Below are 15,566 nucleotides of genomic sequence, written 5' to 3' on the forward strand. Positions count from 1 at the left end.
CTATATTCAATATCTTGTAATAATCTATAATGAAAGAGAATATGAAATATATGTCTGTACATTATGGCTGAAACATGCTGAAATTGACACAACATTATAAGCTGATTATACTTCGATTTCAAAAAAGTTAAAAAAAAAAAAAAGAATGTGGGCCAGGTTAGTGGCAGGGTTGCCTCGGGTCCAAGAGATTCACCTAGCCCAGGATGCAGGCAGTGTTACTGCTTGTGAAATTAGGGTCTCTGAGCCTTTCTTGCAGTGCCGTTGGGGACCTCTGACAGTCTTCTCTGGCACAATGCAGATCTGTTTGGGTACCTGAAATGCAAATCTGACGAAATCCCTTGGCTTCAAGGCCTCAGTTTACTTTGAGGACAAAGCTTTTGCAAAGCACCTGCCCACCTCTCTAGGCTTATCTCCTTGTCCCCCTCACGTTCCAGTTTCAGGTCATTGGAACAATATTTTAGTCTGGCAACGTCCAAATAAACATATGGCCAGAATTCATTCATTTGTTCAACTGTGTCAGCCACTAGCTAAGTGCTCTGAATATAATGGTCGATCAGACAAGATCCCTATTGTCCAAACTCGGCACAAGTCACATAAGCTCTATTAACAGTTTCTCACTGTGGGTGGAAGAGTAAACATCCCTCCAGATTAATCAGTGACAGCAAACAGAACATACTGAAAAGCAAAACCGGTGAGGGAATACTACTTCTAAAATTTCAGACTACTGTTGGAAATTTCTCCGAGTCATCAAGACGCCGAATTTAGGCTCCACTCCACGAGGAGGCGCCGCAGGACCGCTTGCGCGGGCTCCGCCCCGAGCGACGCCGCTCTAGGCCACACGGCGCGCCTCAGCTGCATTTCCGCCGGCGCCGCGCAGGTGCGGCAGGTTCCCTTAGTGTGGTTGCAGTTCCGCGCGGATCCACGCTACCACCCGACATCCACGGACATCCGCGCTGTCTCGGTGCCCGGGTGAGTCCCCTGAGGGGAGCTCTGGGCACGTGGTCTGCTTCTTACTACCCCTGTTATAAGCGGAAACTGAGGCCCCAGTAGATGGCGAGCGCCGGCCGCAGGTCGGCTCTGAGCCCAGGCCCGCTCCTGCCGCCAGGTGTGGACTTCTCGGGGCTCGTGTCCTCGACAAAGTGGCCTCCAGGTCCCGCGCCACCGGCCGGCGCTGCTTCGGAGCGTCGGGTCCCCCGGCCTCACCCGCCCGTGGGGAGACTTGTGCCCGCTGAGGGCGAGAGACGCGTGGGCCTGAGGTCCCGGAGGGGGTCGTGCGGAGCACGTGTGAACCCGGCCCGAGGGGCGCCAGAACCCCCTGACTCTCCCTGCCCATCACCTCCGACTCCAGCGTTTCATCCCCCAAAGCCGCCAGTCGGTTACAGACCAAGTGTTCTCGTGACCGTTAGCCTGTTTTTCTCAATAACCTTTAAAGGAAAGCGTTCAAACCTCCATTTTACGGACGGGTTGTTTGAGCTTTAAATGAGGACGGCCCCCCCCCCCCAGCGCCCCAGAAGGCCGAGTCTGGCTCCCTGCCCCCCTGCTTTGCGCTCAAGCCCTTTCCCACGCTTTCCCTGCCTAGGCCTCGCGAGCTCCCGGCTGCGTCGGAGACAGATGAAGACCCTCCCTCGGACGGCTTTGCTGGGCCTGCCTCAGCCAGCGCCCCCTTCTGTCCTGCGGGTCCCTGACCCGCCCTGCCTGATGCACCCCCACTGTGTGCAGGGGCTGAGGCTGTCCCCTGGGTAAGTGCTGCTGCTCCTGGGGACCTTGAACTGGGGCTGTTTCCTGCGGGCCCCACGGCAGAGAGGGTGGTCCTGGGGCTGGGAGGGGGAAAGGGGTTCTGGGAGGTGTCTTGCAAAGCCCTTGTTCAGGAGGATGGGGCTGGGTTTGGGGTCCAGAAAGGCCTGGGTTCAGATCGTGACTCAGCCCTTCGTTAGCGGTGGAATCTTGGCTGAGCTTTACTTTCCGGGATGGGAGGGGCACGTGCTCTGGGAGGACAGAGGCCTGGTGTGTGTTTTTCTGTTTTTGAACCCACAGTGGCTGGCACATAGTAGATCCTCAGTTGATATCTGTAGGGTGGATGAACAATTGAGGCGTTTTAATCTGAAATTGGTCTTGCTGTGGCCTCTTTTAATGAGGGGAGATGGAATCTCTATGAGGAGATGATAGTGCTGGGGGTCGCGGGCTTGGCTGGGCAGCTTTTTCCTGCCTGGGCAGATCGCCGGCTGCTCACATGGGCTCCTCTGCCTGGCTCCCCTTCTGCCGTTTTCTGCCCCTGCATTCGAAAGTGATCGCGGGCTGCCTGTGCCCTGGTCATTGATAGTGCAGGGAGAGGAATCGCTGAAAGCGTTTCCCCGTGTTTGGAGGGTCCATCCTGTCCCTTCCAAACTCTGGAGCTTTCCCACACCTCCTTCCTCCCCCCACCTCTCAGATGCCTCCTGGCACTCGGTGTCTGTGAGTGCCCTCTGTGCCTGGCTTACTGCTGGTTTCTGTGAGGCTTTAAAAAAGAATGAGAGTAGGTTACGCCACAGCTGTGGTCTTCTGACCCTGGCATTCAATTTCAGCAGCCCTGTGTCCTTTTCTGCTGGTGTTTGAGGTGATTACAGGCTGCCCATGTCCTGACCATTGGGCAAAGGAAAATTTGCAAGGTTTTTTTTTTTTTTTTTTTTCTGTTCAGGGGATTCATACTTGTCCCTCCCTAACAGGACAGCCTTAAGTGACTGGCAGTGACCAAGCATGAGGTAGTCTGAGGATGGAGGGAGTCAGGCTGTAGTGCCTTCATTGCTTGAGAAGGATCCTTCCCTGGTTTCCTACTGCATGGGCTGGTCATGTGCTGGTTTCTCGCCCCTGCAGGACTGCCACGTGGCTGCTGTTGCATGAGGGGTGTCATCAGGGGAGCCTGGACTGAGTCTCAGGTGAGTGGTGTCCTGGCTTGAGTTCCGGGCAGGCTGCGAGGCTGGAGGTGCTGGGTGATCGGGTGTGGGGAGAGAGTGCAGGGGAGGCTGCTTCCTGGTGTCCTCGGCCTGGTGCCTTGGAACAGGCTGAGGCCTGGGCCTGCTTCTGCTTGTGAGAGCCCCTGATGAAGGCTGCTGTGGTGTTGAGTGGACAGAGGACTGCATTTTAGAGTCAAACCTAGATTTACATCCAGTGGCCAGCTGAGTGCGTTTCTGTGAGCCTGAGTGAGCATCCTGTCACATGTTCAATACTGGAAGCTCTCACACTCATTCTGTGAGAGCCCAAGGAGTCTCAGTATTTGTGCTATGAGTCTTTCTCTTGACTCAGCCGGGACTGGTAAGTCATCTCTGGATATGCAGGGTAGCTCCGTCATCTTAGCGATAAGTCTGGTCAGTGACCTGTCTGCTGGTCAGGCCCTATTTGGGCCATTTTCCAGGATGCTGGCAGTGACCTCCCCTCTTGGCTCACTCATTGCCCTTTTTTGCCCCTGCATTCGAAAGTGATCGCGGGCTGCCTGTGCCCTGGTCATTGATAGTGCAGGGAGAGGAATTGCTGAAAGCGTTTCCCCGTGTTTGGAGGGTCCATCCTGTCCCTTCTGAACTCTGGAGCTTTCATACATGTCTTTCTTCCCACCAGTTTGTATTACTTCTTGGTAACTGTGCCGTGTGGTCACTGAGTGCCTTTTTCCCCAGGCTGGGCTCTGCCTCGCAGGTTTGTTTATGGCCTGGCGGAGGAGCCACCACAGGGGGTCATCTCCTCCTAGGTCTCCCCCCCGGAAGCTTTCTCTGCCTCCCCACTGCACCCGTTTCCACATCCTCAGCCTCACCTCCCAGCACTAATCACACCTGGAAGTTGCTAATTTCCTTATCAAGCCTCTTGTGCTGTTATCCTGAGGGCAGTGCCTCCATCCTGTTTTGCGTGGTGTCTGATTGCTGACACGTAGTCCGTGGACTCCACTGCAGAGTGTCAGGGGAACCATGCCCAGCCAGCCAGCCTGCTGGCCTGAGGCAGTCTTTTCTCCCACTGGAAGTGTTGTGTCTCTAATGAAAGGCAGACTTATTAGAGGCTGCCTTTAATCCTGGCCCTGGGCAGGGCCCCCTGTCATTGGTGATTTTCTATTGATAACCCTGGACAAAGCACAGTCTAGTTGAGAGTATATATGTGAGGAGCCCTTACGCTAGGTGGGCTGCCAGTCAGCCATGGCGTGCTCTCCACAACCTGGCCTCGGCCTTGATTAGCAACAAGTTGATTACGGTTGGCACATAGGATAATGTGGGTGTTACTCCTGTCACAGGTAAGCTTCACACCCTTCCTAGAGTTAAGTTGTCCTTATTCCTAAGACAGCCTGGCCATTCAAGTAACACTGTAACAGCCTGCATTGTAGGTGCTCAAATCTGCCAGTCACTATGCTAAGTGTTCTGTGTCCACCAGGGCCTGCCGTGGATGCCCGTTCATGGCCATTTCTCTTGCAGATGGGTTGGTGTGTTGCACAGAGGTGCCGTGGGAGGCGTAATCTTCATGTCAGCCAGGCGCTGGACCCTGGGGCCCCAGGTAAGGTTCTTGGACCATTCCCTGGAATTTTGTGTTTTTGCATCTGCAAAGTCAGATACATGTTCTTTGGGGCTTGAGTTCTCATGTAAGGGGAAGTGAGTTGACAGTGGCATCCTGTGAGTTTCCAGTTGTGTCCCTGCTGTGGGACAGTCCCTTGTATGCTTCAGTGGAGGGGCCTCTCAAAGTCTGCTTGGGTAATCTCCCGGGGCATCTGCCTTCCGAGTGCTGCTGTGATGGAAAGCATGTGGATTTAGGCACCAGAGACTCTGGTCCAGGCCTCTGAACCTAGCTAGCTCTGTGACCCCATCTCAAACATCACTTCTTTATCTGAAAAGCAAAGCTGGGATAGCAGTGAAGGTTTTTAAAAAATTTTTCATGGTGGTGTCATGACCACATGAGCCTGATCTTTTTCAGCCCAAAGGCATTTTTAGAATTTTATGCCACAAGTGTTTTGACTCCCCCTGCCTGGGACGGAGGTTTTATGGAGTCTTTGGAAGATACAGCAGAAGCTGCTGGTTCTCTCCTTGGCCGGGCGTTCTCCCTAACTTAGGCTGTTGCCCGGGCCCCTGTCACCAGCCTCCCGTCCTTCCTGGCTCTTTCTGTCCTTTTTTGTTCCTGCATCGAAAGTGATCGCGGGCTGCCTGTGCCCTGGTCATTGATAGTGCAGGGAGAGGAATTGCTGAAAGACATTTCCCTGTGTTTGAAGGGCCCAGCGGTCCCTTCCAAACCCTGGAGCTTTCCAACACTAGCTTTTCTTTCTCCTGCCAGTCCCTTCAGAGCTCGGGCCTTTGCGGGCCCCACTGTGATATGGTGACCGGGCTAGCCCCCAGAACTGCAGGGGTTCACTTTGTCTTTGAAGTTAAGGAGCCTCTTGACAGAAACCAGTCTATAAATGGGGTAAGTTCAGGTAGTGCTGAAGGATGTGTGTGGGAACTGATTCATGGGCTCTCCTTCATGAATTTACAGGAGTGGAAGGGAGTCCATAAGGATTATTCATGACAGCTGTGACTTGCATGCTCGTTTGTGTGTTCCCTTTGCTCTTTTACTCTTTCTCGAGCACAATCTCCAGGAGCTGCTATGGTGTAGAATATATGGAGAAAGGAAATAAAGGTGGAGGCCGGATAAAGGGGCATAGATGAGTTCTGTCAATTCTGAATCAATAAAGAAGTTTCCATTTGTCACAGTCTACCAGAAACCCGAGGAATCAGTCACTCATGAGAGAAGAGAGCTTTGACGGACCAACCTCTTCGTAGCTCTCCTTTTAATCTGTGTTTTTTTGGGTTCTCTTTAAAAGGGTGGCCCTGGGGGTTCACTAGAGAAGAAATTTCCAAGCCTGTGGTTCTGTGAATCTGCATTTGTAGACTCAAGGCTCCCCAGCTTTGCTTTCTGGTTCACGTTAGTGAGAATATTATTTGGCTGACAGGGGCCCTAACCCTGTAGTCAGCCATCGACACATGGGCTGACCTTCTGCCTCCTGTGCTGCAGACATGTCCCATGGGAGGCAGAGACCCTGCAGTGGTGCCGTCACTTAGGAAGTCTGAAGATGCAGCCTGATGCCCCTGAGAGGGATGTCTGGCTCCCACATAACAGGTGAGGTCAAGGTATCTGTCCCGCTCTTCTTGTACTTTTGGTCTGAGGGCTCTTGTCTAGTTCTCTTCCGTCTACACTCAGCTCTCGTATTTGAGGATGGGATCCCGTTTTGCCGGACGTTTTTGTTCCCATCCCGTGGGATGCAAAGGTAGTAAGAGTAGAATTTGTGAGCCACCTGGTACTTGATAGCCATCTAGTAAATCTGAGGTTTCCCTTGTCTTTCAAACCTGCCCTCTTCCCCTTTTGCATCAGAGGCTCGTCCTGTCCCACAGCCTAGGTCCTGGTCCTGGGGCTCCTCAGCGAGCCTGGCCAATGGTGACCATTTGAAAGGACCATTTATCTTTTCCCCTTCCCAGACCCGGTACTTTAAACCTGTAGGTATAGAGTCCTATGTGTTGAGTTGGGGTTCACTTGGGTAATGTCTTCAAGCATTAATGATGTTTTCTCATTTATCCTTCAGTGGGCCTGGCAGTCTTGATCTTCAGTGATCTGGGCACCTAACGATCTTGCTGGAAGTTTATCTTTCATTTGCCTTTCTTGTTTGGGTTATTTAAGTGGTCTTTGCAGAATAAGATGACAGCTACTGGGGCCTTGGGACAGGCTGGGCAGAGAAGTAATGATAGTATGAGGGGAAAGCTCCTGAGGGCAGTGGTTAAAAGCTGGAGTTTTGAGATGTTGTTCCTCTGTCGCCCTGTTTATTCTGGTGATGTCTAGTTTGGCTTGCATAAGCTGGGAGCTTGGGCCTGGTCGTTTGGGACCCTCTCAGTGATGTTACTTGGGGAGAAGGTGATGCTGGAGACTAAACGTTTGTGCGCTTCTTCTCCCGCCCAGGTCAGCTTCAGATCCAGAAGGAAGTGCCAGGGCCATGAGTCAGTGACCTTCAGGATGACTTGGGATCTGGGATTGCTGGTATTTCTTCAGCAAAGGTGACTTAATGCCAAGGGCTGGGAACCTGACGCTAGAGGGCTGGCTGGGTCACGTTTATGCAGATGGGAACTCCCAACCATTGGTCTCGCCTGTCTTTTATTTTAGATTCTCCTGTTGTTCATGGACACCTGAGGCGCAGAGCATGGAGAATGAGGTCCCTGCTGGAAGCTTCCCCAGAGCTCCTTGCCACCTGCTCATGGTTCTGTTCACTCCGCTTAGTGCTGGGCCTGGGGCTCAGGGTCCACTTCATCTGGCTCTCCCTTGGAGGGCCGCAGGCAGGGAGGGCAAGTTCTACCCACCTGGATGACTTCAGTGAACAAGTTTTTGCCTGCTGCTCATTGCTTCCCCTCTGCCCACCCACCCAATAAACTGTACATATTCGCCTGGTCTGTGTTTTAAGTCAGTAACAAGCCACGTAGAAGGGAGGCTGGGCAGGGGGAAAGTGAGTCACGGGTCAGCTCCCACCTGCACGCCCAGGGCCTTCCCTGTCCTGCCCCGGAGGCTCGGTGCGTGCGCTGTGTGAGGTGTTCAGTTAGGACGGGAGGTGAGCAGGTGCTGGCAGTTGGCTCGGGTTAGGACCTGTGAGAGTTGAGGATGATGAGGAACAGTCAGGCCAGGGCCTAGGAAGGGTGGTGGGTGACAGGGTGGACCGGAGTGACGGTGCTGTCGTCTTTGGGGAAGCTGAGAGGGCCTGGGGTTCTGGGACCTGGCTCCTGAGTAAGTACCTGATTGCGTAACTAGCTGGCCTAGTTTGCAAAGTAGGAACAAGTTGGTCAACGTATCCGGGGTGTGAAATAACATGGGGTGAACTCGAGAGGACAGGTTACTGAATTGGGGGGAATGGTGACCGTGAAGCTGCTACTGGTGGACCTTGGGAGTGTCGTCAAGGTTGGGCTTTTAGAGAGAGAAATCAATGATTGTAACAATGTGATCATGTTCCAAGGACAAGCGAGTGTGAAATTTTTAATCCTCGTGTTTTAGGTGGAGGGGTCTACATGAGGTCCCACAGGCTGTGATGAAAGGCTGGAGTTAATTGTCTAGTTCTGCATTTGGAATTGAAACCACCTTGGGTGAGCTGAGGCAGGATTCAGGCTGTGAGGCCTGCGCTGCTGGGACCACCCTCTGCAGGGGCAGGTGTTCTTCACAGCTGAATGCCCCACTCTGCCAGCCGGTTCCTGGCAGAGGCATCCAAAAGTCAGAAGTCCTTTTTCGGTTTTGTTCTGAGGGCTATCCGACTTTTAGTCGGCTGGGTCTGGTTATAGCCACCTGGAAGGCCGCCAAGAGAAGGGGTCTGGGTGACCTAGAGACTGCCGTGACGGCGGTAATGTTTGCTGTTATGCAGGGGCTGCCACAGAGCACTGGCCAGTACTTAACACTGGACACCACATTGTCACGCTGCCCTGCTCCACTGCAGTGGGCGAAGCAGGAGCCTTCCCAGGTCTGCATGGCCTGAGGAAATCTGAGAAGAGCTTTGCAACCAAAGCGACCCAGACTTAAGGTCAAAGATCCTTGCTGGGAAACTAGAGGGCCTTGGTCAGGCATCTGGGGAAATTTCAGAGCAGAATGGAGAGCTGGACAGTGAAGTTTCACTCATTTAAAAAAAACAAGCATTTTAAAAGTGAACAGGACAGTATACTAGAAATACGGGTACAGTGGTGAATGAAACAGTTTGTGCCCTTAAGGGGATCGCCAACAAATATAAGGATAATGTGTTCAAAGACCAAATATCATGGGACGTGCACTGCTGCTGGGCGCTGCTGTGGATGTTGGGGTTACAGCTCTGAACAGAAGTGATAGGTGCTTCCTGGAGCTTATTCAGAACTGCTGTCCACTGTGGTCCTCAGTAGCCATGTGTCGCTGTTTAAACTGATTTAAATGAAACTTTAAAATCCAGGTCTTCTGTTAAACCAGCCGTGTTCCGAGTGCCTGATGGCCACAAGTAGCCTGCTGCGGCGGCTGGTGCAGATCCGGAGACCTGTCACTATAAGCAGTGTGGGAGCACTGGACTAGAAGATGAGGAATTCAAGGCTAATTCCATGAAAAAGTTGCTGGAACACCTCTACGGAAAGGCTGTCATCTGAGGAGTCCACAGAGGGCTGGTGGACCTGGTGCTCCCTCCCTGCTGATCAGGGCAGTGGTGAAGTGTAGGGTGGGTAAGGCGGGGGCAGCAGCCTGGAGGGCGTGTGAGATCGCTGGCTTTGGAATCACCGGCCTGCGTATAGTCCCGCTGGGTGACAATGTGAGTTTCCATCATCTGATCTCAGTTTCCTCTTGTAAAATAACTATACTCTCTAGGAATATGGTGAGGTAAGGATCAAACAGACCGATGTATGTGGAAGCCAGGGTAGAGTGTGGCTTCAGAAAATTCAGCAATTATTTACTGAAGGTTCCTCTTCAATATTGATGTGTATGTGTATATATATATTTTTGGTCTTGAGGCTTTCAGGGTGTAGCCTACAATGCTGAAGTTTCCAGAAAAGCCAAAAATAGTTCCCCTCCTTTTACATCTTATGTTTTGTTTAATGCAATGATTATTAGGTATTTAGAAGCATACCCCTAAATTAGAGGATACATGCTTTTCTCAAGCATCTGAGGAGCATTTACAAATACTTCTTATGTTCTAGGTTACAAAACAAGTCATACAGACTGCAGTATTATTAAGGATAATAACAGAACCAGGTTTGAAAACAAATTCGTGTTTGGGAAATTTACAGCATTTAAAAATAATTCATAGAAGATGAAACCATAAGAGGAATTAGATAATGATAATGAAAATTTCTACATGCCAACTCTTGTGGGATGCAGCTAAAGTAATTCTGAAGGAGAAGTTTATGCCTCACATGCTCACATTAGAAGAAAGGCTGAAATTTAATAGAAAAAGTAGAAGTAATGAGAATAAAAATTAGCAGAAACTAAAGCAGAAGATAAAAATACAGGAATGAAGATCAACATGGCTAAAAGTTGTTTCTTTGAAAAGTCATGAAACTGATGAAAAATAATTTCAGGAAGGGAAAAGGTCGTAGGACAGCTGGGATTAAAAAGTTAGAATAATACAGATTACTTTTTGCCTATAAAAATTTAAACCATCAAAATGAACACATTTCTAGAAAGCGTCAAGCAAGATTGTATTTGTTTGCCTGTGGCAACATGAACTATTTTGGTCCCTGTTAAATCTGGCTTGAGAAGAGGTTTTGATCCATCCTTGAATAGACATAATGACCAAAACGTAGATCTCATTGTTAGGGACAACTGAATGCAGTCCTTTTGGAGGAGAGTAAAGGGGACCCTGAGGCTCTGGCTTCAGACTCCATGGTTTTGTCAGAATTCAGTTGTAGGCAGGACATGTATGAGAAACATCATTGGTCAGGCCTTTAAAATTTCCCATCAATGTTGGTTTAAGATTGGAGCATTTAGCCACACTAAGGTAGTAAGACTGAACATCTCCAACCAATGTAATCAGGGTGGGAGAGAGGAGTGACTCATGGTGACATGGTGATTGGCCACTTCTTGTGCTGTTTTTAAACTGAACGATCTGGGGTTTGGAGAGGTTTAGTAAATTGCTAAGAGAGCAAAGAGGTGATGGAGCTACAATTCTAAAGCAGATCAGACTTGCCCCAAGTCTATGCCCTTTATCACTCTTGTAACCATGCGTGCTACATTAGTGAATTCCTTAATTGTAAACTAGCATTTAAGGTGTAAACCCCATGTATTCTTGGTGGATTATTCTTTTAGACCAGAGGTTGTCACACTATGACCCACTGCTTAGATCTGACCTGCTGCCTGTTACTGTACACTCATTTACTGTCTGGCTGCTCTCAGTGTTGAGTAGTTACAACCAAGACAATCTGTGAGGCAAAGACTAAAAAAGATTTGCTCTCTGGCCCTTTACAGGAAAAAGTGCTGGCTCCTGTTTTCAGCTTTAAGTTTGATAAAGGCAGAGACCATGTGTTTTTCTCACTCTTTGATTTCTCCTCCCACAACACCAGGCTCAGAGACAGAAGCCAAGGCAGGCGAATTATCAGAAAATTGAAATCAAGTTTTATTGAATAAATGTGTAACCTGTCTAGAAGCGGGGTGGTCTGTGGTCCCATCTCAATAAGTATTACATACCAAAGAAGTGGCAGGACAAGGCTTTGAGCCCACTTGTCTGACTTTTGCTCCCTTAACCATGGCATCAAGTGACACGTACAAAGTTCTCCATGTATGTAATGTTGAGCAGGATGCTTTGGGCTGCATGGTGATTGGACACTACACACACTTTTTCCTTCATGGAAGTTTTTTCTAGGGGCCCACAGGCAAGCTCCCCAGAGTAAGGCTGAGGACAGCTGCAAAAAGAACATGTAGGGACACCGGAAAGGAAGGAGGAGATAGGTGGGGAAGGTGTCCCATGCTCAGATGTGTCTTCAAGTGCCAGAGGTTTCCTGGTGACCAATGTCCCTGGGGACAGCGGGCACTCATGGGAGAGGAGGCAGAGTGGCTGCGCCCTCTGGACCCACACAAGGGTAAGGGCAGGTCCAGCTGTGCTGTTGTCCACTCCTCCAGCCACAGTTACTCTTCGTCAGTCTTCAGTCTAATCAGTGTTGGCCACTAAGAGCAAGAAATTCTAGACAGAAGGCAGAAAGGACAGACAAAGATCATTTTCTGAGCTGCATGTGATAGGAGCTTCCTGGAGGGGAAACCTTTACCGGAAGAGGCAAGTTTGCACTTGAACCAAAAACCAGGTCAGTGCAAAAACCAAGCCCTTGGGCCTTGGAGGCTTTTGTAAATCACTGTCCCTATCAGCTGCCTGCCCCTAGGAATTTATCTGCATTTCCTGATCTTTTGATTTCTGGAAGACATCATGAATGTAACTTTCCTCCTGCAAATTTTGTTCCTCCCAGGAGAACAGTGTACACATGGGTGCTGCCTGAGTTTACTCCCCTCACATAATTTTTGAGGATGTAGTTCAGACTACCTTGGAATAAGAAATCTATTATGCACAGTGAAGACATTGGCAAGCTAGTATTTCTAGATTTGTACTGTGAAGTGTCCTATTATTGTCCCTATCCCTGCCCTTGATATGTTTCTTCTAGAAGGCATAGTCAGTTTTTCTCTGTCCCTTGCTGCTGTGGATGGGAAGGCTGGCTGGGGCCCAGTGGGGACTGTCACACTACCAAGGAGATTCTGGGCTTTTCAGGGGGCCCCTCATCAACTCAGAAGTGGTGCATCTAATCTGACCCCTCTCTTGCTGCCATACATGGCTAATAGGCCATGCACATTGTAGGTGCTCAGTTAACATGTTTGAACTGAATTATTGGGAACTGAGTTTTTCTATAGCAAGCCAAGATTCCAGATAGTCAAAACCTTTCATTTATACTCAAAAATTTAAGACTAAAGTACTTTTTTTTCCCCTATAAAAATTAGGCTCAGGATCTCATGGGGGTCAGGGCCTACCCTAGTATCCACCAGCCCTGAAGCAGGCCGCCTGGGAGGTCATAGAGCGCCCCCACCCAGACTGCACTTCTCACTGACCTTGTGGACCTGCAACTCCAAGCTGTTGAGGTAGATGTCCTTTGGCAGAGGGAGTGGTGAGCCCTCCTCCAACTTTGCTGGAAGATAAACAGCAGAGAGAGGTAGGCTGGAGAGAGAAGACTGGGGAGGCGTGAAGATGCAGAATATTGGATTTGCAGCTGACCAATGAGAGCAGGCTACTTGGAAATGTGGCAGGCTGTTGGATTCAGTGCACACTGAGACACGTGCCTCTTCAGGAGTGGGCAGATGTGGACAGCCTCTTGAACTTCTGTTGGCCCCTTGGAGAGCCCTCTTCCACCTATCATCCAAAGTGGCCTGGGCTGGAGCATGCAGTATTTATATCCAGGGACTCATCCCCAAGGACCACCATCTCCCCCCTTTTCTCTTTTCCAGGCCAATTTCTCTGCTCTTCTCTCTTGGATGTAAAAGGCAGACGGTGAGGCTAGTTGGAGAAGGCCCTGGCACGGGAGGAGGCCTGCTGGGCTCTCAGGCAGCCACTTTCCCAAACACTACTTCCATCAAGGTCACCCAGCAAGTCAGTGACCTAACCTGACCAGAACCCAGGGTGCTGACTCCAGGTGCTCTCCACAGTGCCACTTGGAATTCCCCTCCTCCCTTGACCCAACTCCTTGTGCTTAGGGACCTAGCCCTCACCTCCTGAAAGTCTAGTGTGACCTCTAAGTCATGTTCAGTGCCTCCTGCTAGCTCCTGCAGCCCCCTAGTTCCCGCAGCTTTCTTCTGTTGTGGCATTTAACTAATTGTTGTCATTGACACGTCTGCCTTCCCAACAAAGTGTGAACTCCAGGCGGGCAAGGATCATGGGTTGCCCCAGCCACCACAGAAGAGAGGCTTACCTGGTTGATGAATGAATGAACCCTGAATCCTACAGAAAGGGTAGAATTCAGCTTTTGCATGGGGCAGTCAGTAGCAGCTATGCTTACCGTTGAGAGTTGGGTATATGATGTGGAGTGCATAGTCATTGAGGATGGATTCCATCAACACCACCTGGAGCAGAGGAAGGGCCAGAGCAAAGTAGTCAAGTAAGACATGAATAAAAGCAGGAATCCAAGGGAAAAGCATCTGGCTCCCCACTCTGGAAACATCAGGCTGTCATCCCATTTACAGAATAGAGGTTGACCATGACTGTCACCATCACACACAATTGATCCCTTAGTCACAGTCCCCCAAACCCCAAATCTCGGAATTTCATTCTCTATAAATACATGCAAGCTCATTTTGTGGCAAAACATGACCTGAACTGTCCTGGAGCCATTTAGTTTTGTTTATTCTACTTTGTGTGAGTGTTTTAAAATTTTGTTGCAAAAATAGTAATGTGTTTGGTTCTGGAATTCAGCCCAGGATCCTGCTGGAAGTGTTATATGACATAGGGGACATGCCCCATATTACCTCTCAAAAATTCCTGGTTCTGCAGCCCATCAGTCCTTTGGATAAGGGATTGTGCTCCTGGGCACTGTTATTACAATAGTGAACACAGACTGAGAGTTTACTATGTGTGAGATATTTTGTCAAGAGTGTGTTACTGAATTCATTTCCCCAACTCATATTACAGCCCCTATTTGGGGTAGATGCTATTATTATTATTCCCAGTTTACAGTCAAGAAAACAGGCTCAGAAAGGTTAAGTGATTTCCCCAAGGTCACACATCTAGTGAGTGGCAGAGCTGGTAGAAGAGCCCAGACCTGTTTTCCTCCAAAGCTCACGCTCTTAATGTCCATGTCCTTTTGCCCCTGTAGCCCTATTTGGGGTGGTTAACTTTCAGACACGGTGTCCCATTTCCTGCAAGACTACAATGCGTCTTTATCTGGAACCTTGTCACTTCTGGAGCCCATCCATGAAGCTTCTTCCCATGAAGCCCTGCTTGGAGAGGACATTCAAGAAATGCTGAAGGAAAACAATTCACGTTGAAGGAACCGATGTTGGAGTGCTTCAGTTCCAATTTCAGCTTACTGTGCAGAGAAAGAGAGGAGCATGGGTCACCCCATGCCATGGCTGGTACTTTCTCTGAGGTTACCCCAGTGGGGTGTGTGGTACTTAATGGGCAGGAACATTGCTGAGGGCCGGGCACCCAAGGGTTCCTCTGCAATATGCTGCTTGCGGATTTAAGGCTTTAAGCATGCACTCTGATTTAAGAAGTGACATTGTTAAAAACAATGTTTGCTGAGCCACTTTGATAACTTGAAGAAATGATACAAATACTTACTGGAAAAAGTAGAATACAAAGAGTGATGCACTGTACATCTCCAATGATATGAAAATGTATTAAAAAGACTGGAAGAAAATATGAAACTATTAATGGTGATAGTCTATGTGGCAAAGTGATGGGTGATTTTGTTTGTTTTTTTAATACTCTTGTAATTTCCATTTTTTTCTTGCCATGAGCATGCGTTACTTATATAATATGGCAGTAGACAATAAAAATGGGAAAGAGAGGCACCGCCAATGATGCTGGCCTGCAGCTGGCACCCACTGGGGTGAAGGAAGGCAGAGTGGCTCAGGGCATCCTGATGGCTGCCCCAGCTGTCCCAATGATTTCCCTCCTAACAGGCTTTCCCTGGGCTGCTGACCTGGTTCCCTTGTTCGGGAATTCTCATTACCCTGGACAGATCTCTGTTTTCTGCTCATGGGGCAGAGAAGTTTTCATGATTCCTTGGTAAGAATCATTGTGTGAGGTCCTCGCAGATCCTCCTTACTTTGCTGTCTCCTCACAGTCTAAGCCCTTGGCTGTCTTCCCCTGACGCTACAGAGACCCCAAGCCATATGCAGAAACTCAAATTCCAGGACTCCCAAAGCCCCAAATGTTCATCATTAGCTTCTCTTTTTAAAGACCTCTTAAGGAGATGTCCATTTTAACAGGGTCAGGCCATTCTGTCAGCCAACAGCATCTAATCCTGAGGCCAGGAATTTGTTCCTCTGATGGACCCACTGCACCTGTACCTCAGCAGGGAGCAGCACCCAGAGTGGGTGAGATGTAGGGCGCAGGTGAGGGCTCCGGACAGAGGACACTGTTAGGACAA

General features: G+C 49.7%; 1 long non-coding RNA gene and 3 other non-coding genes across 4 annotated transcripts; all 4 read left to right on the forward strand.

Annotated features, from left to right (window-relative positions):
* Positions 1-868: 868 nt before the first annotated feature.
* LOC105085011 (uncharacterized) lies at positions 869-7,401 on the forward strand. The gene is made up of 7 exons (XR_836760.3): positions 869-969; positions 1,580-1,739; positions 2,851-2,912; positions 4,425-4,503; positions 5,989-6,093; positions 6,925-7,019; positions 7,126-7,401. It is a non-coding gene; the product is annotated as an uncharacterized LOC105085011 (long non-coding RNA).
* Positions 2,271-2,403, forward strand: LOC116147532 (small nucleolar RNA SNORA71). The gene has a single exon (XR_004131093.1). It is a non-coding gene; the product is annotated as a small nucleolar RNA SNORA71 (small nucleolar RNA).
* Positions 3,438-3,570, forward strand: LOC116147533 (small nucleolar RNA SNORA71). The gene has a single exon (XR_004131094.1). It is a non-coding gene; the product is annotated as a small nucleolar RNA SNORA71 (small nucleolar RNA).
* LOC116147537 (small nucleolar RNA SNORA71) lies at positions 5,117-5,248 on the forward strand. Its single transcript, XR_004131098.1, has one exon. It is a non-coding gene; the product is annotated as a small nucleolar RNA SNORA71 (small nucleolar RNA).
* Positions 7,402-15,566: the final 8,165 nt, after the last annotated feature.

The sequence above is a fragment of the Camelus dromedarius genome, chromosome 18 (genome assembly GCF_036321535.1).
Source record: "Camelus dromedarius isolate mCamDro1 chromosome 18, mCamDro1.pat, whole genome shotgun sequence".
Classification (NCBI taxonomy): domain Eukaryota; kingdom Metazoa; phylum Chordata; class Mammalia; order Artiodactyla; family Camelidae; genus Camelus; species Camelus dromedarius.